Source organism: Myotis brandtii, unplaced genomic scaffold (assembly GCF_000412655.1).
Source record: "Myotis brandtii unplaced genomic scaffold, ASM41265v1 scaffold519, whole genome shotgun sequence".
In the NCBI taxonomy this organism is placed as follows: domain Eukaryota; kingdom Metazoa; phylum Chordata; class Mammalia; order Chiroptera; family Vespertilionidae; genus Myotis; species Myotis brandtii.
Genome location: NW_005369782.1, coordinates 1,396,425 through 1,421,359, shown reverse-complemented (window position 1 = coordinate 1,421,359; position 24,935 = coordinate 1,396,425).

Sequence of the window (24,935 nt, the reverse complement as noted above, 5' to 3'; positions counted from 1 at the left end):
TTAACAGGTACAAAGAAGCCCTAGTATTCTATCTATCTATCTATCTATCTATCTATCTATCTATCTATCTATCTATCATCTATCTATCATCATTATATCTACATCTGTATTTATCTATTCATCTAGTTAGGTGCAAGAAGACTTATATATCACACTTATTGTCTTTTTTGGGTCCTCAGCCAATGTATAAAATAATTCTAGTGTTAGAAGACCTGTTATCCTCCTTAATCCATGGAGGTCATATTAGCTTCAGCTGCTTTTTAAATAAATGATGGATTGTCCAGTTTCTGAGAGCACTGACTTAAAAACTATTCTTCAAATATCCCCAAAATAAGAGGCTCTTTCTCTTCAGAAATCATAAACTCCTCTACTGCTGCACCTGTCATACTGAGGATTCCATTTAGGTATAGCTATCTTGTAGATAAAATATTCAACAAGATCCTAAACATTTCACCTTAAAAAACTATTCTCTGCAGTCAGAGCAGTGTCCTCGAGTCCAGCAGTCCTACTACAGGCCAGTCTGAAGTTGACAGCCAGAGTTCCCATCACCCTCATTTTGTCACTTTGCTTCACCAACTCCCTCACAGGCTGTGCTATGACACTGTTTCCATGGTATGTCTTGGTACTTCCACTACTATTCATTCAAGTCCCCTGAAAATGCTACGCACCCTATTAGGCGATGGAGATGCATAGATTAAAAAGACAGCTTATATTCTTAAGAAGGTAGGTCATGAAGGAGGCAAATAGGCATGAAGAGCAGTACAGAGAAGTCTATTCAAGGTTTTAAGCATCCAGTAAGAGCGTCCTTTGTTTAATGAAAGCTGCCACCCCCTTGCACATTGGTCGTTCCAGAATCATGTCCAAGTCTAGTCCCTTCTAGCTCTTTTAAATTAGTTCTGGCTTCTGGCCAAGAGTGTTATTTCAGGCTCTGCTAAAATGTTGTCTAGCCCTGTCACAGGCTCAGGATTGGGAAGCGTTGATTTCGAGGGTTGTGGTTGGAGTATGGACTACAGGGAACATCACAGTATCCCATTTCCATGATCCTAAGGATTCCTACACCAAGTTCTAGTGTCACATTTCTCAGCATGTGTCTGGGGGTTGAGGTGATGGTCATTACCACTGACTGTGAGCAAGATGATTTAGATCAAGGTAAGGGCATCAAAATAAATTATTTTCTTTTATCTCTCAACTAGGGGCCCAGTGCACAAATTTGTGCACCTTGAAAGGAACTGTGGGCCGCAAGGCTGTGGTGGGCACAGGGTCGGGTCTCGGCCTATCCCCCATGCCCCAACCCAGCCCCTCCTGCTGCGGACCCCTGTCCCCTGTCTGCAGGCAGCCCCACTCCCACTGCCACTGCTCTCACATGCTGACGGCATCGATTCCACTCGCCCCCGCTGACAGCGCAGAGCAATTGGGATGGCACCAGCTGTGGGTGCGAGCAGGGCTGGCACAGTCAGTGGGTGTGAGTGGCGGCTGCTGGCCACAATCGCCCCTCAGGAGCAGGGGGAAGTGGAGAAGCCCTCAGGGATGATCAGCCGCTGCTCGTACCCACTGATGGTGGGTACGAGTGATCATGGCCAGCGCAGGGTGCTGGCAGTGGGTGCAAGCAGGGGCCAGCGCCGGCAACAGGTGCAAACACCAGGTGGGACCACAGTATGTGGGAGCAAAGAATTTTCAGTAACCACCAGAGGCTTGCCCTGATGACAGCAACTGGCGCTCCTCCTTGGTCTGGTGCCCCTGCTCACCTATTCCACCATCTCACCACGACCGATGCCCACCATGTTCCGCGTGCGCCCCCTGATGGTCAGCGCATGTCATAGTGACTGGTTGTTCGGTTGTTCCATCGTTTGCTCTATTTGCATATTAGCCTTTTATTATATAGGATGCTTTGATCATTTAAAAATAAAAATCTCTGGTCAATGCCTTTATGTATTAGGTACCACTGTAGTTTCATTAGGGAATGAAAGGAGTTTTGGAGCATTTGCCAAATAAGCACAACAACTTACTACCATTAAGTTACATTTTATAGTACTTTTTGCATGCTTATCTTTTATATATGACAATTATGCTAGTTTCCTATCCAAGCGTTAGTATAAGGTTACCATTCCAATACATTTATTTTTAACTTTAAGTGTGGATATTTTGAACAACACAGATTTGAACTGTGTGGGTTCACTTAAATGCAGATATTTTAAATAAGTACAGTAAATGAATTTTCTCCTTATTTTTAAATGTTTTTTTTTATCTAGCTTACTTTATTGTAAGAATACAGTATGTAATACATATAACACAAAATATGTGTTAATCAACTATGTTATCAGTAAGACTTCAGTCAACAGCAGGCTATTAAAAGTTAGGTTTTGGGGAGTCAAAAATTATACTTAAATTTTTGACTACATGGGGGATCTGTACACCAAGTCATTCAAGGGTCAACTATAATTATAGGATGGAATAATATCTAGTAACAAAAATAATAAACCACCCCATTCAGAAATGTTGATGAGCAGATTACACTGTGTGGAAAAAATACAAAAGAAAATACTGTCTGATTCCATTTCTAGAGAATTCTATAAACAGCAAAATTAATTTATGTTAAAAAAATCAGTAGTGTTCATGTGTGGGAGAGGGGAATGACTGGAAGGGGCATGAGATAACTTTCTAGGGTGATGAATATATTTATATCTGATTTGGTAGTTCTGAATTAGATATATAAATTTGTCAAAACTCATATAACTGTATATTTAAAAACCATTTTTAGATACATTTTAACTCAGCAAAAGAGAGAGAACTTGTTTTGGGGAAAAAATAGATATACGACATTGAGTTACACTGATTTGACTAAGACTAGGAGCTGCCTTTTCCAGAACCTCCTTCCCTGTGTGACTGAGAGACATCCCTGTAGGGTTCAGAATGCATATATGAAGCAGAAGTCACCATTCTCTAGAGATGGTTGTGGTTAGACATCACATCTGTCAGTAGAGGTACCCAGAAGGTCCCAGGTTGTCCTTATTCTCTTTTACCCCACATTCACTCCTCTTCTTGACCTTGTTGACCTATAGCAACCCTAGGCCCATCCCCAGACACTCAGTGTGTGGCCGCAGAGCTGGTAGCTATTTCTATAGGCACACCACAAACTTCCCCTATGTAGTCTCACTTCAGAAGCAAACATATTTGGCTTCCCAGATGCACTCACTATTATGTGGCCAGGTAAGATAAAGGACACCCAACTAAATTTATATTTAAGATAAATAATGGAAAAAGCTTAGTTCATCTCATATATTGTATGGGACATATTTATACTAAAAATATGTCTAATTTATTTCAAATTTAACTACATGTTCTGTACTTCTACTGGTAGTTGCTAAATCTGGCACCCTTATCTTGCAAGTTTTGACTGGATACCTGCATTTGTGTGTCTGATGGTATGATTGGTGCCTCTCACCTTGTTTTACACTTTCACTTCCCCAGGTTGCCATACATTAGTGTAAGGTCTAATTAATATAGTTAATTATTATAATTGATGTAAATCCCATATTCACCTAATTCTTATTGTGGCTTTGTTTTCCTGAACTCTGATTGATACAGGAGTTCAATTGAAAGGGAAAATTTAATTCCATGCATGAAATAAGAAAGTTAGCTACAATTGAATTCCAGCATTTGGTGCAGCTGCTCTAGGACTGTGCCCTTTACTTCATTTGTCATTGGGATGAACCTCTCCTTAGCAGGCAGGTCAGCATTATGTTTACATGGGTATATCTCAAATTTGATTTTCCTCATCTTTACGCAGGTGTCACACCTGGATGAAGTCCAGAGGAGGAAGACTGTTATAGTCATGGAAATACCAGGCATTTTAAAGTCTAACAAGCCTACAAACAAATCTACCTCCTAGCTAAGTGATCTTGAGCACATTCAATGACCTTGTGTTACTAATTTTTAACGTGGGCTTCATAATCCTAACTTTATGCAGTTATTGTGAGGACTGACTTACATACATAAAATTCCTAACTCAGGGACTGCCATGAAGTGAGATATTTTTCTGAGGGTTTTCATCTTGGTAGAAGAACATCTTCTATCATCTAAAAGATTTAATTTTCACTATCCAGAATCTTGCACAAGACTTGCATAGTCACCTTTGAAGTCCTCTTGTTCCTGATAAATATATTCAAATTACTCAAGTCTTTCATTCTGAACTTGAAATGCCCTTTCCTCTTAGAAAGCAAGCACACTCTGGTGTTTACTTTAGGTCTTAATGCCTTTGGGCTAGATATATCAGAGTCATATTTGATTTTGCTGACATGTTTACATTTTCATGATCATAGAAACTAGTTGTTCCAGATGATTTTAGTTAGTGGTATTTTGTTTAAATCCCCACAGGAGTGGGAAAACATTTATGAAAATCCAAAATTTTATTTGTGTTTTTACTTTGGCAAGAGAAAGAAAACCAAGTCTGGAAATAATAAAAATTTAAGGCTGATATATTGCCAAAATAAGAAATAGATGACACACACACATACAGAGATTGAACTAGCTCAGTATTTGATGATATTAAAAAATATTTTTAGCATGATGATGGTATTCTGTTTATGTTAAAAAGATAAGAATCTTTATCTTTTAGAGATTAAAAAGAAAACGAAAAAAACTGTACAGCATTATCTGATCTGATGGAATAACAACATCTGATCCAGAGTAAGGTGACCCTGGTATAACCAAATAGAGACACCAAGCTTCTTGGCTCCCTCCCTCTTGGGAGTTGAGGGGGAACATTGTGGGTAGAATCAGAAATTAAATCACTCTAGAAACAGAAATAATGACAACCTTAGAATAAGGACATACACCGCCTTTTGAAAACACATAGAAAATGTTCCTGATCTTTCACCTCTGCTCTGAGCAGCCCCTCTCCCCAGCTACATCCTGTGTCCTCATTCACCGTCTTATCCTAACCCCCAACGTGTATGTATGCTTCACTGCGCAATCACAGCACCTAATGATAACTGGCATACAGTCACCCTTCAATAAATACACGTTAAGTTAATACAAACAACAATAATAAAAGCTATGCTCTTTAAAGCATTTATTATGTGTGAGGCACTACACTGCGCATATAGAATTTCATTCAAATGTCAAAATAATTATTTAAGGGAGATAATTGTATTATCCCCATGTTATGTATGAGAAAACTGAGACACAGAGATACTGATCAATTTTCCCAAGTTCATAAGGCTACCAAGTAATTGAATTGATTCATTCAACAAACACTTATGAAGCATTTACTATTTGCCAGACACTTTGGGTTACTGTTGTATTAGTGATCAACAAAACAGAGTCCCTGCTTTCAGGGAAGTTGTGATGTTGGGGTGGACTGGGCAAAGGGAAAATAAGGGCGAGAGATATTGAGCTTTGTGCACCACAGAATTTCAATATTTTAAATCCTGTTTCCACAGGCAATTATTTAAGACAGTCAAAAAGAAAATGTCCAAGGAAGTATGATTAGCAAGAAGCATGTATAACAATCCATCAGAAACAATGTCTCAATGAAGCACTTTTCCTTGTGGTTTAACAAATGAATTTCTTTCACGGTATCCTTTGTGTCTATGCCTTGAGAGAGGTCTTCAGATCATTGCAGACATACAAGCAAAAGAGAGGAGCAATCAGCAGAGCACACCATGGCCCCCGTGGCCCCCGTGGTGAGAATACTGAGACCATTGGAAAGTTGCGGGTCCTCACAAAGGCAATCAAGCAGCAGAGAATCCTTCCTCCTTGATCAATCTTGTGCCGCCAGAAGAGTGACACTGTGGGCTTCAAAAAAAAAAAAAATCAAGTGGACATTAAGCAGAAAAAAAACAGGCCCTGGGACAAAAAGGTTGGTGCTAATAGTTTATTTGGGAAGTGATTCCAGAAAACACAATGAGGGAGTGGGGAAGTAAGCTAGGGAAGGGGGGGAAGATAGTCAGAAAGTGTATTAATAACATTGTTACCACTACAAGCAACTGAGGCTGAGTCTCACTGGGGCTTCCCTGAAAAACCGTAGCGAGCACCCCTCAGAATTCCAGGACCCACAATGCCCAGTCCTGGGTATTTTATCCAGAGACCTCCATCCCTCATTGGTTGAGAGTTGCTCTTGAGCCACTAATTCTCCAGAACTTTGGTCTTGTTCCATTTATGGGGTCAGACAGAGAGGCACATGTGCTCAGGAGCGCAATGGGTGTAATGTTAACTTCCCACTGGAACTGCAGGTGAGCACCAGGGAGGGAGGGATAGGGGAAATGGCAGGGCCCCGATTGGATTCATCTGTTCCAAACCAGAAGGGCCAGTCACCCACGTTCCTCAGGGAGTCACATAATAGAGTTGTACACTGACTCTAGGGCCGATTCTATACTTCCTTAAAGTTTATACAATCTCTTTAAAGGGATGCGCAATGGGGTTGAGCCTTTGGTCCACATAACACCAAGTTCTCCTCACAAATAAAAAAAAACAACAGGGAATTTTTTCTAAATCACCTCCTTCCTCATGGTGAATCAGCATAGGCATGTTCTGCCAAAGATACACTTTACAATTTGGATTGATCTATCTCAAAAGAAAACAAAATAATTGGTGCCTCTTTTTCCCCTTAGCATAATCTATGATCTGATACCTCTGTTCAAGGCATGGCCTTCAACCACTCCATATAGTAAACTAGCATCCTTTGTTCACAGAGAGATAATTCTCTTACTCAGAAAGTTGTCATGAAATAAAAACTATTTGTGTATATATGTATGTATGTATATATGTATACTAGTGGCTTGGTGTACGAAATTTGTGCACAGAGGAGGGGGTTCCCACAGCCCAGTCTGCAACCTCTCCATTGGGAACATTCCTCTCATAATCTGGGACCACTGACTCCTAACCACTCACCTGCCTGCCTGCCTGTTCACCCCTAACTGCCTCAACCTGCCTGCCTGATTGCCCCTAACCCCTCTGCCTGCCTGCCTGATCACCCTTAACTGCCCTCCCCTGCCAGACTGATCTTGCCCCCAACTGCCCTCCCCTGCAGGCCTGATCTTGCCCCCAACTGCCCTTCCCTGCCAGCCTGATCTCACCCCCAATGGCGCTCCCCTGATGGCCTGATCTTGCCCCCAACAGCCATCCCCTGATCTCGCCCCCAACTGCCCTCCCCTGCAGGCCTGATCTTGCCTCCAACTGCCCTCCTCTGCTGGCCAATTTCGTTCTGATTAGTTGGCTTCTATGCCAGTCAGCGTCAAAAGCTCTGCCTCCTAGGCAGACATTATCTCCTCACAGTTGACCCAGATTTGGTTCTGATTGGTTGGTTTCTATGCCAGTCAGCGTCTCTGGGCCTATCAACGGGGCCTGATAAGAAAGGCAGGGCTGATCAGGAGCCCTTGTGGAGGCCTGGAGAGAAATGGAGGCACAGCTGCTGGAGAGAAAGAGAGAGGCAAGTGCTGATCAACAGCTGCCACACAGGCTACTGATCAAATCCTGCTTCTCTCTTCAAGCCTCCCTCAGGGCCTGATTTGCAGCCCACTCAGCAGTCAGTGCTGGGTTCCCACAGCAACCCAGCGCTGACTGCAGGACTGACTTCCAGTTGGTTGAGCCTCCGGTTCTGACGGACCCAGGGTTTTTATATATTAGGCTATATATATATTCATAATCTGAATATATCTAGCAAAGATAACTTTCAGCATCTTCTAAACTAAAATATTATTCTAATTTTTCTCCATTCATGGCATGGGGAAAATTCCAATGGCTATCCTATATGACCAGTCACCAAATGCATATATTGTGCATTTAAAACAATTGCCATTGTCTGACTAGAACTGTGCATTTTCCTTCTACTCCACAAGTAATTCAGCAATCTGTACAATTATAGAGGCATTTTTCTTTCCTTTTGTACTTTTTACCTTATCCTTGCCAGCTACATTATCAGGCTTCACTTCTGTGACATCAATTATTTTAGATATAGACTAAAAGTTATAGCATAGTTCTTATCACTATTTGTCAGCCAAAATGGTCTTCTATAGAGATAATTAATGCAGAGTGATGCCTATTCAAAACTTGATGGGAAGTTTTCCCTGCCTCGGGGTAACTCTTTACCCACACTTTATTAAGAAAATGCTGTTGCCCTAACTGGTTTGGCTCAGTGGATAGAGCATCGGCCTGCAGACTGAAGGGTCCCAGGTTCAATTCCAGTCAAGGGCATGTACCTTGGTTGTGGGCACATCCCCAGTAGGGGGTGTGCAGGAGGCAGCTGATCGATGTTTCTCTCTCATCGATGTTTCTAACTCTCTATTCCTCTCCCTCTCTGTGAAAAATCAATAAAATATATTTTTAAATATTTTTAAAAATGCGGTTTATGTAACTCATTTGGATGTAATGGAATCTTGGTGACTATGATTTCTGCTACAAAATGTGACTTGGGCTAAGAGATTCCCCTTCTGACCCCAGCAGGTAGGATGCAGACCCATGACTAATGTTCAGATAGGTAGATGGTTTTAAAGCTTGATTTAGACATATAAAGTTTAAAATTCATTTCCTATGACATTGACTAGTGGCAGGGATTGTGTACTCTGTCAGTGGGGAGCTACTGACATAAATGGAATAAGTATACTGATGATGCCAAGAAAGGTATATTTCCCAGACTACGCATGGAGTGTGGCCTTGGCTGGGTTTCCTACTTCCTAAACCAGTGATGGCGAATCTTTTGAGCTCAGCGTGTCAGCATTTTGAAAAACCCTAACTTAACTCTGGTGCCGTGTCACATATAGAAATTTTTTGATATTTGCAACCATAGTAAAACAAAGACTTATATTTTTGATATTTATTTTATATATTTAAATGCCAATTAACAAAGAAAAATCAACCAACAAAAAATGAGTTCGCGTGCCACCTCTGACACGCGTGTCATAGGTTCGCCATCACTGCCCTAAACTGTAATTCTTGACTTCAATTCTCAAGCTTTCTCATTGCTTCTATGTCATAGCCAATATCATTCTAATAATTTTATTTTATGCTTAAATCTATCCTAATCATTTTTATTGTTTAGAAACTAGTACCCCCAAATGACACATATATATTTTTTATAATACTAATAATAATGGTATTTTTTAAATGTGTAAAATTTGCCTCAGTTTTCAAGTACTTTCATATACATTAATTTTTCAGCTTTTCAATTATTGAGGTATAATTAATATATAAAAACTGCACAGATATAATGTACAAAATTTGATGTGTTTGCATATCCCAAATTATTGGTGATGTTGAGTACCTTTTAATATAACCATGGCTATTTGCATACATCCATGAAGTTAGTACCACAATCACAGTAATAAACATATCTATCACTTCCAAAAGTTTTCTTGTGTTTCTTTTCCTTTTTTATGTGTATGTGTGATAAGAACCCTTAGCATGAGATCTATCCTCTTAATCAATTTTTAAATGCACAAGGTCATATTTTTACCTATAGGCATGGAGTTGTATAATAGATCTCTAGAACAGATTTAGCTTGTATAACTGTAAATTATAGTCATTAAAGAAAAGCTGGCCATTTCTTCTTACACCTATCCTCTAGCAACCCCTAATCTATTTTTCTGCTTCTTTTGTAAGTGGACTCATGCAGTGTTATTTCTTCTGTGGCTGACTTATTTCACTTAGCAGAATGTCATTCATGCCCATTCATGATGTTGCAAATGGTAGGATTTCCTTGTTTTTAATGGCTGAGTAATAGTCCATTGTATGTATATATCATATTTTCTTTAGCCACTTTTCTGTTGATGAAGATGTAGGTTGTTTCCATTTCTTAGCTATTGTGTATAATTCTACAAGAAGCTTCTGTACAGCAAAGGAAACAGTCAACAGAGCAAAAATGCAGCCAGTAGAATGGGAGAAAATATTTTCAAACCAAATACTTGATAAGCAGTTAACTTCCAAATTTCCTACATCTCAAAAGCAAAACAACAAATAATCTGATTTAAAAATAGGCAACAAACTTAAGTAGACATTTCTCCAAAGAAAACATACAAATGGCCAACAGGTATATAAAGAAGTGCTCAGCATCACTAATCATGAGGAGAATGCAAGCCCAAGTCTCAAGATATCACCTCACATTTGTTAGGATGGCTAACACAGCAAACAGAAAGATCACACATGGTGGTGAGGTTGTGGAGAATTTTGAACCTTGTGCACTCCTGGTGGGAATGTAAAATAGTACAACTGCTATGGAACACAGTATGGAGGTTTCTAAAAAAATTAAAAAATAGAACTACCATATGATCCAGCAATCCTACTTCTGGGTATATATCCAAAAGCATTATGGTATTTGCTCCATAATATTAGATGAAAATAATAAGCCCAGAAGAGGTTAAACTATTTAGAAGGGTCATGCTGTTAGAAAGTGACAGGTTGAATTGGGTGTCCTGGCACATAGTCCAATGTCTTGTTAAACCGTGCTTATGTGTCTAGAAATGCAAAGCCTGCAGGTGATTTTATTAAAAATATATTCTTCAATTACCAAATCTTGTCCAACTCAAACCAATACTAATTGGACAAAACAAGGAATGATAACAAATCATTTTATATTTTTGTTGGCTATTATGGTATACAGCCTGACAAAGGTATGCTTCTTTTTTTCTCTCCACACTTTAATTTTTCATCAAGGGTAAAAACAATGAAATAAATGTTGATTTATAATGTAATATTCAATAATTCCAGAATGAGGTCATCTTAACTTTTTTAGAGACTCAAGTTTTAGGACAATCAGAGAGCTTTTGAATGTCAGAAGGACTCTCAGGCAATGCTTGTAAACTGATTATAAACTTCTAACATCACAAAGTAATGCTGAAGTACAGTGTTGGCTCTAGTTTAAGTTATGCCTTTTAGAACATATATCAAGAGTTCAAATATTTGCTTTCTGCAAAATATTTTGAACACAGTAAATCTCAGGTATATTTTAAATGTGGGTAAATTATAAAATAACTTAATTACTTTTATGTATTTATTCTCTTCTTACCCATAATTTTGAGTAAAAATATACTTATTTGCTTACTTTGCTCATAATAACTACCCTTTGAAGGTCAATCATAGCTTAACACCATCTCTACTATATTGCTGGCGGTTGTAGCCCTAATGGAAGATTGATAAATCTAAAAAAAAAAAAAAAACCACACACACACAAAAAAACTACACACATTCTGTTTGGGACAGGGGGGAGAAGTTGCATATCTATTTTATTGAACTTTCTTCTAGGTGATATGTCTTCATGTATCAGTTAGACATTAACGTACAAAATGTTAATTGAGGAGTGTGTTTTGGATTAACATCTGTTGGAGGAAGAAGAAAACAAGATTTGACAGAGGAAGAAGTCAAACTGCAATGTGGCTCTTTGGAGGCCTTTTCTGATTCTGCAGAGAGTACTGAGGATGGGAGGAAACTCAGAGTTATTACAAATTCAAGTAAGGGGACCAAGCTTTTGTAGCCACACATCTGTCTATCATTGGAGGTGGGCTTCTCCGCAAAGTAGGCATGACCTCGGGCTTGGTGACTTTCTTCAGCGTAGGTAATCCCTGAAGGGCTGTCTGTCTGCAGCTTCCTGGCAGCTGGTTTAACAATACTTTATTTCTGAATAAACTCCTAGGTGATTCAGAGCAGTGTCCACAACAGAATGTTTCTACTGCTGCTGAGAGACAGAGTAAGCCAAGGTCTGAGAATTGACCATGGGATTATGCCTGGTAGAAGTCACTGGTGTATTCTTCTTAATGATGAATGCTAAACTATGTTCTGTAAATTTCAGGCCACACAAAATGTGTATCTCTTCTTCCATAAGAGTGAAGAAACTGCTTCCCAGATTTCCTCATGGCTTAACTGGATCAAAAACTAGTTTCTCACTGTAGCCTGGGACATGTCATTCACTGATTTCCTTTGGCTTGCCACATATGTCATATTTTAAAGTTAGGAGTAGAGTTAGTTTCCCCTAAATCATTAGGTTTGTTCAGGGACAGTGTGGAGACTTGAATGAAAACAGACTGAGTTCCCCAGATAAAGGTAAATATGTATCAGGAAGGAATCCACAAATGCCCACAATGGACATGGCATTGTTTGGTTTCTATAACTATTTAGAATAACTTATTTCACTAATTTGTTTCAGATTTTTTTTTCTCAAAGAGGACACTTGCCTTTTTTAACTTAAAGGGTTTTTTTTATTGTTTTAAGTATTACAAATAGTAGTACATATGTCTTCTTTTCCCCCCCATTGACCTCCCCCACAGCCTCCCTTACCTCCCGGCACATACCCTAAACCCCCAACTCCAGTGTCTGTCTGTGTCCATTACATCCCAAGAAACCAGAAACACCAATCAGAAAGGATGTATGCACCCCTATGTTCATAGCAGCACAATTTACAATAGCCAAGATTTGGAAACAGCCTAAATACCCATCAACAGATGAGTGGGTTAGAAAATTGTGGTACATCTACACAATGGAATACTATGCTGCTGTAAAATAGAAGAATTCTTACTATTTGCAACAGCATGGATGGAACTGGAGAGCATTATGCTAAGCAATATCAGCCAGTCAGAGGAAGATAAATTTCACATGATCTCACTCATTTGTGGAATATGTTTCAGAATTTTATTTATTGCTAAATTTAGGCCAGGCACCCAGGATAGAGTAGTATACTAACCATAAATGTGTCTACTCTCCTTGATCTTATACTTTCAAAAGGGAAGAGGAAATAAGCAAACAAATAAATAGGCTTACAGACGGTGGTAAAAGAAACAAAGGAGTAAATGTGATTAATGTAAGTGAAGACACCACCTCAGAAATTATGATCAGAGATTACTTCACTAGAAGATAATATATATTTGAAAATTAGATATTATTTTTCTATATTTCTCAATACAGAAAAGGAGGAAATGAAGGAGGGTATAAAGGGAACAAAGAAAACCAGGAAAGGAAGATTTACATACTGTGGACAATCTTTTTATGCTGATGTTGTTATTTTGAAGAATATTAGAGTTTATTCTATTCTACTGTCATGAAAAATTTAAAATATTATACCTGTCTCAGGCCAGTTTGGAGAAAATTGTTACATATAAAATTACTATATTTAAATGTCTATCAGTGGTCATGAAACTTTGATTAGCCTGAATGGTACGCAAAGCTATGTAGCCATGAAGGAAGGTGGTGGAAGGAGAAAGGAGTGGGTTATGCAGCTGTTTTAAAGATGTACACTTCCATAAAAATATTTAAAAAGCCCAGCATGAAAAAGTGGTTAGCACATGTTTATTGAATAAATGTGTGCATACTAATACATCATAAACAGTAACACCAACAAACATATTGACTACCTAGTTAGTGTAATGCTTCCCCATAATTTTTTTTGATTGGAGGGAAATTTTGTAATTAAAAGTAATAACCAATTCTTAGAGATTAAATACATAAACATTGGGATCACAAGAGAATGTAAGAGGAGATGTATATAAAATTATTAAATGAATAAGCAATGTTCATAAAATTGCTTCTTTGGTGCTTATAAAAACAATTTTTTTGGTTTCAGAAATGAAGATAATATTATATCTAGTATCATTATACCTTATGAAACCCATTCTAGTTTAGTTACATCTGCAAAACCACTGCAATAAATTTAAATAATTTACCCCACTAATGTAGGTGAAAATTGTGTTTCATAAAATGCACTTTGGGAAAAGAATAAAAAAGTATGTTCAAAGTCAGTTGACCACATATATAGCTAACAGGGGACTCTGTTGTAGCTAATTTCCAAATACAGTCCCAAAATGAATCACGAATCTTGGACTTGTGCAGTGCTCTTTTACAGTGAATCTGGGTTGGCCCTGTATAGTCTAGAACATGCAGAGGCACTGATGCTAAGTGTCTTTTGAGATTAGGTCATATCAAGTGTTGAAACTTCTTAAGATGTTTCTTCTTGAATAAATAAGTACTCTGAAAGAATTCCAGCAACTGTGAGAATCCAAAGCTTTAGAGAGAGAGAGAGAGATAAAGAAAGTTGATTAGACCCAACTATATTAGCCATTTCAATCTAGGCACCACACATGAGACTGAAAAATCCAGCTGATACTCCAAACTGAGGTCCTAAACATATTATCCCAGTCAGGCCATAACAGTCATCTCCAACCACTTGAGCTACTCCAGGTGAGGACCACATTTAGTGGAGCAGGGAGGAGACATTCCACTGTGCCTTGACAAAATAGCTGATCTACAAGATGACCACACATAGTAAATAGTCACTGTTTTAATCTACTAATGATTTGGGATAGTTTGTTACTAGGGAATATATTCCAGAACTCAAATTTGGTACTGGGAGTAGGTTTTTGTTTTAACAGAAATGCAAAACATATGTCTTTGGATTTGGGACCACATGTTGGGTGTTGGTATGGAGAACCCCAAGTACACCATTGTGGCTGTGGAAGGATTCTGAAAGAGTTATTGGAGGCTGGAGAACAGATAGATCGTATTGCATAGTGAGAGAAAATTTAGCAAACTATAGACTGTGGTAGTGCGTAGTGATAGTTTTAGACTATGTCCACACATTCTTTGATACCCTCCTCTTTCAGAGGTGGAGCTTAATTTCCCTCCTTGAGTGTGGGCTGCCCTTCGTGACTTACTCCTAATGGAATACAAAGGAAATGTATGATTTCAGAGATTAGGTCATATAAGAAATGACAACTTTTCTCTTGCTCTTTCTTTTGTATCATTTACTTTGGAGGAAGACATCTGTGATGCTGTGAGGACTCCCGGGCTGACCTGTGATACTGACCCTCCCACCAGTAGCTAGTGCTGAACTGAGGTTTCCTGCAAATAGCTGAGTGAGAGAAATACCTTGACTGCTGATCTTCCAGCTACAGCCTCCACTGACATGGGAGCCCTGAGTCAGAATCATCCAAGGCACTTCCCAATTCCTTATTTTCAGAAACTATACGAGAAAACAAATTTGTTTCATTTTTTCTTAAGATTCTAAGTTTTAGGGGAATTTTTTTACGCAGCAATAAATAATATAGAAGAGAATATAAAGTAAATATATGCCTATGAACTAGAAGATCTGTTTTAGCAGATGTTAAGCAAAATCTTGGAAATGCCAACTGGTTTCTTTCCATTGTGTATAATAAAATATGGCTATATAGAGATGAGTTAAAAGAAACTGGTAATTTTTCTATCTGAATTTTTGAGGATATAAAAGAGCCAAGACTAAATTCATATAATAAGAGATTCCCAATTTAAGGAATGGCCTCAAAATAAGGGTCAAATCTAGCACCCTGCCAGGAAAATTTTATCTCGGTGCCAAAATGGGATGAAATCTGCAGGGAGAGAGAAAGTTTATTTTTCATGTAGATAGAATGTAGGTTGTGTGGCCAGAGAGAGACTGTATTATGCCAAAGATGTCAACAATATTATCTCCAAAACTACAAGTTTCTTCTTCAATGTGACCTTTCTAACTCATCTTTTAAATTCTATCCCCTAGAATCTGGGTTGACTCTGTGACTACCATGAGTACAATGAAAAGTAGATAGAATGTAGGTTGTGTGGCCAGAGAGAGACTGCATTATGCCAAAGATGGCAATAATATTATCTCCAAAACTACAAGTTTCTTCTGAAATGTGACCTTTCTAACTCATCTTTTAAATTCCATCCCCCTAGAATCTGGGTTGACTGTGACTACCATGCTGATATGAGTACAATGAAAGTGATGCTCCACTGGTCCTGGGGATAGCCCTTGGCTTGGTAGGCAGTTTCCTTTCTTTGTCTCTTAGAAGACATATACATTGTAAGAAAGTGATTATACTGAAACCACCATGCTGTAAGAAAGATAAGACCTGTGGAAAGGTCCTAAAGAATGACACATCCTACAGAGAAAGACAGAGAAGCCAGGAACAATTAAAGCATCAGACATGTGAATGCAGGACCTATCATGGAGGTAGTTGCTCCAGCCCCAGACAACCCAGCTGAGATGTACCATTCACCTGAGCTCACCTCTATTTCCTGATCCCAAAACTGAGTAAAATAAAATGGTTGTTTTTAAATTATAAGTTACGAGTAATTTCTTAAATAGCAGGAGTAGTTCCACATGACACTTGAATGCTCCTATCAAGAAAGCACAAAGCAAACCTAGTGACTTGATTCTAACAAATAAAATACAATAGGAGTGATGGGATGCCAAATTGAACACTTAGTTATAAAAAGACTATGACTTCCATGTTGGTGCATACTCTCACTTTCATTCTCTACTTCTCTCTCTCTCTCTCTCTCTCTCTCTCTCTCAGAAGCTAGCTGTCATGATGTGAGGCTGCCTTGGAAAAAGGAAGCCAACTGTCATGTCCTCATGATACTTAGGCAACTTATAAAGTAGCCCAAGCATCAAGGAAATGTGAGTAAGCTTGGAAACAGACCTCCTCCAATTGAGACACAGCACTTCAGTGGATGCTTGGGTGCACACAAGTTGGTTGCTATGTCTTTAGAGAACTTGAGCCAGAACCACACAGCCATGCAGCTCCCACAGAGTCTATGAAATAATAAATGTTTGTTGTTTTAAGCAACTAAGTTTGGGATACTTTGATACACACCGATACATAACTAATACAATTCTCTCTCTCAGCTTTTTTTTTTCTGTTGAGAGGTCTATTTTCTGTTTGTTTGTTTTTATTTTAATCTACTTTTTACTCTGCCTGTGTCCTTTAAGGTTCTATCTTTTTCTCTTATCTACAGTTTTACTACACAATGTAAGGTACAATTTTCTTTGTATTTATCCTGCTTGAGTTCACAGTTATTTTTGAATTATTGTTTTCATAACTCTCTAATGATTCAGAAAATTACAACCTTGTCTTTCCACATATTGCTTGTATTTCATTCTTTCTTTGCTTTCTTAGACTCCAATTACACATATGGTAGGTCTTCTCACTGTATTCCTTAGGTTTATGATGTTGTTTTATGCTTTTTCACAATTTTTATTTATTATACTTCTTTCTTTGTACAATGTGCTGACCTATCTTCCATTTTACTAATGACGTGTTCAGATGTTTCTAGTCTGTTGTGAAAGTTATCCATCATATTCTTATTTTCAGTTACTAGGCTTTCATTCTTAGATTTTCATTTTCTTAAAATTTATTTTTTTCAGAGCTCAGTTATATCTATCTCTTTGAAAATGTTCACTTACATTAAAGTAATTTTGTAACTCCATTATCTGAAACATATTCAGGATATTTTAAAGTCATTGTATCACACCTAAATCCCTGGTATACCTAGCTCTCTTATATATATCTTAATTTTTAAAAACTATACTTTTTTTTCTGTGTGCCTGATTATTTTGCTTTAGTAACAAAAATTGTACATAATTAAGCCTACTATTATTCTTCTCTTCCTCCAAAGGAATGTATGTCTAGGAAAACTAATAAGCTTCCATGAATTCAATCTAATTATAGAATGCCAGATAACTTCAAGTTGGACTTCATTACCCTGTGAGAGCCAGATCATTTTTAGTGCTCTCATTCTGAGCGTGTAGCTCTTACTATGTACATTTATAGGCATTGCTTCTTTGGCAGGCTCTGCACTCTAATTTTGTCTAGCCCCCTGAGATTTGTAAAAGTTCTGCTCAGCTTCTCAACTCACCTGCCTTTTGACATTTTCCAAATACCAGGCTCCTCTTTTTGGATTTTTTCTTCTTCAAGATCATGGAGTCATCATTTTCCAGTGCCTTGTTGGCTTTCTGATATTTCAAGTAGATTTTAAAAATATATATTTCAAGTGGGTTTTGTATTTGTTCATGGTAGAAGGATTGGTTCACATTTCCTACTCACAGTGCCAGAAGTGGATGTCTCCTCATAAGAGTTTTTGTCTTTCAAATGAAGGATAATTTATATACTTTAGATGGAAGCTGCTCTTTTGTTTAGGAAAAGAAAAATAAAGTGTGATTGTGTCTGTGTAAATACTTGGTTTCAGTAAATATTCTCTCTAGAGAAGGAGAAATGTTGTGCACACATTTTGTCCCTGTATTTATTTTTTATCTTGTTTATTATATAACCATTTCATTAAATTTTGTTAAACTGGATAGAGGCTATGTAGGCATGGGGTCAGAAGATATATGGGGAATCTCTGTACCTTTCTTTCAATTTTGCTGTAAACCTTAAATTGCTCTAATACAATAAAATCAATGAAAAAGAACTTTGTTAAACTATATAACTAAATCTTAACCACACTTGGTTTAAAAGAGAAGTATAGAGATGACAGTAGCCAGCTTTTCAGTGTAGAGATGGCAGTAGCAAGTTGTGATAGAGTAAGAGGTGACCTGCTATGGGAAAATAAATTTGTGATTATGTTTTTCTGTCTAAATTCAGGACCACATATATAAAAGGGTATTAAATCAGAAACACTGGTGGCCTGAGTGCAATGAAATTTTTGAAATGCTAAAATGCTCAGAACAGAGATGTACTACTCAGGGTAACCTTAGCATTATCTTTTTGTCTGTTTGTTTGTTTTTCTGGGTGAGGATGTTCCTTGCTGACACTGATTATGGTTCAAGCACCAAGAAAACCTAAAGTGTGTAAATATACCCTTAAAAAGAAGGCCATGATTATGTGTAAATTCTCCCTAAATAATGACTAAAGGAATTTTAGACTAAAAAGAAATAGAACCTCTTTGTACCCCAAAGTTCTCCATCTTCCCAAATCCTGTGCCCAATTCTCAACCTTTTGTCTTATCAAAGTCTCTGTGATATCAAGTTGGAAAGAGATTATTTCACTTGGATTGTATTGTATCTTATTCTCTTATTTTTTCTCTTGTCTCCCTGTCTATTCCTTCTGAGTGGTCTGTGCTAGTTTGTACTTTCCTGTTGCTATGCCTCAAAGGGTGGATTTCAGTTCTCTTTGTTCCTCTATTTGGGTAATTTCATTCTGTCCCATAGTTTGAAACATCTTATCGAACATAGAATTTCCAAGTCTAATCCAACTTTGTCCAAACTTTTTTCTTGAACCTCAAATTCATATGCCTTGCTTGGTCATGTAAAAAGGACATCTCAAACATAAGTGACCAAAATAGAATCATGCATTTAGATACATTCCTAACTCTTGCCAAAGTTATTTATCCCAAGTATTCTCCATCTTAATGAATGAACATTTTTATTAGCTACTCAGTTGCTTAGCCCTAAGAATCATCCTCAATTTATTTTTATTTTGAATATGTCACATCTAGTTATTCTGTCCCATTACCTTGCATTATTTTCCTATATTTTTACTGAACCTAGCAAACTCTATAAATTCTTACTATTTTCATAGCTACTACCATAATTCAGGACTCCATCAGCTATTTTTTTAAGTACAATATCATTATTTGCTCCCAGCTTTTGTGCCTATTGTTATGGTTTAGTCTCCACATACCTTCTGAAAAAATTCTTTTTGAAATGAATGTTTATAAAAATCAATCATATCTGGCATTATTTGTATCCCTTTAACATGTCCAACAATAGAAGTAGAAATATCCAAATTCTTTTGTGTAACTAACAAAGCCTTACATGATCTGCCTGCTATAACTCTCTGACATAATCCTCTACCATTTTTCTATGTTTCACTATGTCATAGCTACTTTGACATTAATTTTGTGTTTTAAACAAGCAAGCATTTTTTTTGGCCCCTAGGTCTCTGCATTCATTGCTCCCTTCTCCTAAAATACTCTAATCAACTCTAATAGAGTTGATCTCATCACAGGTCTTATTTTCAATATAAACTATTTAACATGTAATTCAATGATTTTGATACAGAAGGAACCAAAGGTATAATTCCTATGTGCTGAACATGGTCTACGTCTTAATCTACATGGTGAACATGCAAAATTATGCCCCCAAAATGATGGAGTAATGTCTTTAGTTTTAGCAATTTTTATACACATTTTGATATATATTTATACCTCACTAAAAAGTTAAAAAAAAAACTATTCAGAAATCTCCCATGAGCACCTGTCTGAATAGCCTGCCCAAGCTCTACCCCTTTGAATTTATACATTTCTCAGCTTTATGTGCTTTGTAGAACTGAATACTTTCAGAAATAATCTAACATATTTAAACACTTACATGTTTAGTGTGTTTTATCCAGATAGAATGTAAGATATTTAAGAGATGCATTCTGCTTTACTTTTATACTGTTATATTTCTAGGACTTTGAACAGTACCTGGGACATAGAAGGAACATGTAAATGTTTGCTTAAATGAATTAAAGCACAGGTTTAGCATATTTTGTTCATTTTGTAACTATCTGATATACAGACAACATACAGAAGGACATAGGCACCCTGATTAGACTTTTAAGAAGTATGGTGGCAATCCATTAATTCCTTCTGTTCCCGAAAGAAGGAAAAACTGGAACATAATACATGTGCATGTAAATTTCTTTCATGGAATGTTTTCCTCCCCTTTCTTAGTTTTGCTGACTGAAATTCTATTCATTTTCCTTTTGTAGCCTTCATAAGCCCCCACTGTCTCAAACATATATTACATTTTATTCTTTCAATTTCTCTCATGAATATTCTCTCTCCATCTGGCCTGCATTAAAGATATTTGGGTACCGAATACTTCCAATTTAATGAAAAACTTGAGAAGAAAAAATGGCCATGTTTATCTTTTATTCCTAGAGTTCCTCATAGAGCTATGCACATATTAACTTTAATAATTATTTTAATCAAATTTACTAAAAAAATATCTCAGACAGATTGGTTAGAGGTAGGACCGTTTATGATTAGGAGACAGGAAGGAGATCAGAACGAAGAGGGCTTAATTAGGGAAGGAGGCCGTTAGTGCAAAGTCCTCCCGTCTTACTTTCCTGGAAGTTGTCTCCACCTTGTAATCAGTTCCTCGTGTCAAAACTTACTAAAGCCACAAACCTCATCATAACTCTATTTCTTAACACACTTTAATAGGTAAACCTTACATTCAGAATCAAATGGAAGTTCCTTAAAATGTCACATCGGAGTTAGCTTCTGTGGTGTACACATCCTCCCACCACTACCTCATTATTCACAGGTAGCCCCAGAATATGCCATGTTCACTTTATGCTTATAGGATGTTGTGTATGTGGAGAGCGCTGTTATTTTCCTCTACCCACTTGGATTACTCATTTTATTCTTAAAGAAGCAATTCAAGTGTTACATCCTCAGGGAAATTCTCCCTGATTTTCTTAATTCAATCAGGCACTCATGCTGTGCTGAAATAGTTTGGGGAAAAATCCTACCATAGGCCTGCCTACTGTAGTTTTTTTGTGTGTTTTTAAAATTTTATTTTATCTGATTAAGCCACAAGATTGCAATCCCTTCCTCAGAAAAGGTCTCTGTCTTGTTCACCTCCATATCTCTGGTACCCAATGGGAGTGCTTAGAAATTAATTTGGCATTAAAAACCTTTTTGTTAAATAAGTGGGTAAATAAACAAGGGAATAAATAGATGGATGGGTAGATATGTTAATGGGTGAATGACATATTAGTTTCAGAGGATAGGTGAAATCCCTTTCATTTTTTAAGAAAAAAAATGAAGATATTATTCTTGGGAACTTATTGCCACTGTTTCTTATACTGATTTTGACAAATAGGAAGTAATACATCTGAGTGATCAAACTACACTGAAAGGGAGAGTAAACCTAACATGAATGACCTGAGACTAAATAATTAGTTTAGGGACTCTGGGAGATGAGTGTTTAATACACTCAATTTCCTAGCCATTCTTTTTTCATTGTCATTTATCATTGATATTCCTATATCTGGTAGATATTACAGATGCAAAGTAAAGGAGAGAGACATTGGGGCATATTCAATGTCAAAGGCACATTTTGAGCTCATGTTACAATCTTAGCAAAGGCATTGTCAAATATTGGTATCCTGGGTCAGCGTTATTTCCCTGACCCAGGAGACCAATAAAGTCTCTGTTTTTCTTGGGCAGGATGCCAGTTCTACTTGAACCATAGGGAAATCCTTAGTGCTGAAAGCTATTTGAGGCATTGCCCTCAAAGCCCTACCTGCTCTCTGCTGGGCTTGCATGGCATTGCACTAGGGTATCCCAGATAACAGAAATATTGCACCTGGCTGATTGCCTAAATGATGGCTTATTCATAATAATGTTTCAAGGGGAACTTTTTTTGCCAGATATACAAAGAAATGCATGTCCAATAATTTTCTAAGTGACCTCTTTTATTGGAACTTTGATACCTAGCAGTCTTTAGACAACAATTATCTTTATAAAACAGCTTGAGTATATGTTCTAGATACCAGAAACCAAAAAATTATTGTACAAAATATAATTAATTGCTAAATTAATATTGCCTACAAGTCTATAAAATCTAATAGAAGATTTTGAAGTGAGAATAGCAGAAGAATAAGTGGAAAGTATGCAAGTGTGGTAGGAAAATAAAGAAGGAAAGATTTCTGGACAGACTGATTTCAGAGTACGTGATTCAGTCACAGGGCACGGGATCATACAGCTTTGGCAGCCATCAGAAATGGGCTTTCAGCAATCTTAAGAACATGATTCCAGTGATTATCTATCCCCAAAGACTTGAGAAAAGGGTGCTGTTTAACAGGACAGCACATTTGTTATGTCATCGATGCCTTTATTCCATGGGGAAGGCAGTACGAATGCAGGATCCAAACTAGAAGAAAGTCTCACTGACAAATATGATTGAATAATTCTTTTGTTTCATTTCCCATTTTACAAGAAAAATTGGATGTTATAACTCAGGTTACAAAGAAATATTTTCATGGTAACTCAAGTTAATTAGAAAATTAACTAAAACAAAATTCAGAAACAAAAATGTACATCTCAGCTTAGGACAAGAATAATATAAAACATACAGAACTCAATCTATACTGGGATACACACTTTACCTACACAAAGATTTACCATCAGTTACTTGGTAGAAAAGATCTGGGGGATTATGTAGAAACTCGTAGTTTTTGTATCTGTACAGTGAACTGATTAGAATCTTTTTTACAACTGTAGATTTAGATATCAATATCAAGAAACTCTTTTATCAACTTCACTAAATTCTGCAATAAAAATACTACAAATGACTTGCTATTATATATTTTGTACTTAGTTAATCTGAAAGTGTACATATCTGATCATTGAAATTAAAGTTCTGTTAGGTGAAAGGGTTTGGATAAGTAGTAAATGAATTAAAAACCATAATAAGCACAGTGCCACGTCTGTTGCAATGATTATTACCAAATCACATCTTGTTCTTCTTTGTGCCTTCATATGATTTATATAACATGAGAACAAATTTCCTTGTAATTTAATTTATAAAAATATATTTGTATAGTGCCTTATTTGGTGAAGTTATTTCACACATGTTAGCTAAAGAAATAAATAACTATTGGGGGAAACAACTGTCAGTCTGTTACTCAGAAAAAGACTATTTTTTTAAGCTACAACTATGTATGAAGTATCATGACATATCCTGCAAGTAGAAAAAGATAATAAACTATCTAGTCTCAAGGATTTATAGTAAAAAGTATAAATCATTTATTCACATTTTATAAAACAAACAAAACAAAACAAACCCTGAAGTTAAGGGAGATTTTATTGCTCAATCTCAAATAATAAAAACAAACATCAACTGTGAAATTCCCCTGGAAAGTAGAAGAATAAGAATTTTATTTCAACAAGAGAAGAAAAATGTGTCTCACTGAGCAAGGAACAGAAGCTGGAAGAGAGTAAAGAATAAGAAGAAGGAAATAATGACCATTTGGGAAAAATGCATTAAGAAGGATTAGAAACTGAAATTGCAACATCACCCTTATATATGAATCCTGATCTAGTATTCCTTTCCCTGCCTTCATTCTTTTTCTTATTAAAAAATAAAAACATAAAGCATAACCTTTCTGCTTTAATTCCATTCCTATAATTTTCTGGAAAACTACAAGGTTCAATAAAACTGAGCATTGCATGAAGACAAAAAGCAGATCAATTCTTATTGGGGAAACAATCACCTTTCGATTCCTCTCCTGAAACTCTTTTATCATAGAGATGGATTTTCTTTATGTCCTAAAAGCCATTCTGGGAGGGAGCTTCCAATAACATTTAAGAAAAGACAATATTAACCCAATACTAACTGTGAATTAATTGCTGTACTTTTGGTCCATAATGTTTGAAGCATCAATTATCTCTTTTGTGAGAAAAAGAGTGAATTTATGACCCATGACAGCAAAGACAATCATTTTCCTTTCACAGCCATCTGCACGAACTTATTTTTCTTACTGGATCCTTTAATTATGCTTCTTAATCAGATGTTCAAACCCTTGAATTTTCTTAAGTGCCTGGCTGTCTTTCTCACCTATACCCTCACTTCCCCTACAATCCATAATCTCTACAGCAAGTGCCTTTCCTTTTAAAAATATTACTGCTAAAATCTCCATGTAAGAACTTCTGATTATTATGTTCTGTAGGTGGCCTTTCCTGTTTCTTTCCCTCTCCCCAAGCATCCTCTAAGCAACATATGCTAATTAACATCAGCCTAAAGGATAAAACTTCATATTATGTTTTATAGAAAATAACTTTTGTTATTGTCCAAAGGAAAAAGGCATTGGCATTGTTCCTTTTATAATTTAATATTTTCATTTTTTAAAAAATTAAATTCTTTGTTATTGAAAGTACTAGTAGCCCAGTGCACAAAAATTTGTGCACTCGGGGGGGGGGTCCCTCAGTTATTAAACATTTATCGGCACAACACTGACCACATTGGTGGTGGTGGTGGTCTTGTCAGAATGTGTTATATTATGCAGGTGAAAATCTATTTAAACAGATTTGATGTAGATATTTTCAAAGATGGAAGAATTGTCCCTGTCAACTATTTTAGTTGATTCATATCTTCACTAATTGTCATCATTGCAAAGTTTTCAGTCCCCATATGGATTGCTGGATATAATAGGTCATGCACTGTCCCTGTC